This window comes from Mus caroli, chromosome 8 (assembly GCF_900094665.2).
Source record: "Mus caroli chromosome 8, CAROLI_EIJ_v1.1, whole genome shotgun sequence".
NCBI classification, from domain to species: domain Eukaryota; kingdom Metazoa; phylum Chordata; class Mammalia; order Rodentia; family Muridae; genus Mus; species Mus caroli.
The window spans coordinates 14,244,404-14,245,533 of NC_034577.1; positions in this window are offsets into that span (position 1 = coordinate 14,244,404).

Here is a 1,130-nt window from a genome sequence, read left to right on the forward strand (position 1 = left end):
AAGAACAAGAACAAGAACAAGAACAAGAACAAGAACAAGAACAAGAACAAGAACAAGAACAAGAACAAGAACAAGAACAAGAACAAGAACAAAAAGAAAACACACCCAGGAGAAGTAGATCACAGGAAATAATCAAACACAGAGCTGAAATCAATCAATCAAAATCAAAGAGAAAAATGCAAAGAATCAACAACACCAAGAGCTGGTTCTTTGTGAAAAATCAACAAGATAGACAAAACCTTAGCCAAACTAACTAAAAGGCAGAGAGAGAGCACCCAAATTAACAAAATCATAAATGAAAAGTGAGACATAGCAATGGACACTGAAAAATTAACAGAATCAGTATGTCTTACTTCAAAGGCCTATACTCCACAAAATTGGAAAATCTAAATGAAATGGGTGATTTTCTGGATAGATACCAGATACCAAAGGTAAATCATGGTCAGGTAAACTCTCTGAATGGTTTCATAACCCCTAAGGGAATAGAAGCAGTCATTAAGTACCTCCAAACAACAACAACAACAAAAAAAAAACAAAAACAAAAACAAAACAAAACAAAAAGCCCATGGCCAGATGGTTTTAGTGCAAAATTCTACCAGACCATCAAAGAAGAGCTAATGCCAATACTCCTCAAAATATTCCACAAAATAGAAACAGAAGGAATATTGCCAAACTAATTCTATGAATCCTCAGTCACTCTGATACCTAGACCACACAAAGACTCAACAAAGGAAGAATTTCAGACCAATTTTCNTTATGGACATTGATGCAAAAATACTCAATAAAATATTCACAAGCCAAATCCAAGAACACATCAAAGACATCATCTACCATGATCAAGTAGGCTTTGCACTTGGGATACATAGGTCGTTTAATATGGGAAAATCCATCAATGTAATCTACCATGTAAACAAACTGAAAGGAAAACAAAAAAAGAAAAAAGAAAACACATATTCACCTCAAAAGATGCAAAACACAAAAACAAAAACAAAATCAAAAACAAAACAACAGATTGACAAAATCCAACACCCCTTCATGTTAAAAGTCTTGGAGAAAGCAGGGATACAAGGTGCCTAGCTCAACATAATAAAGACAATATACACCAAGCAAATGGCCAACATCAAATTAAA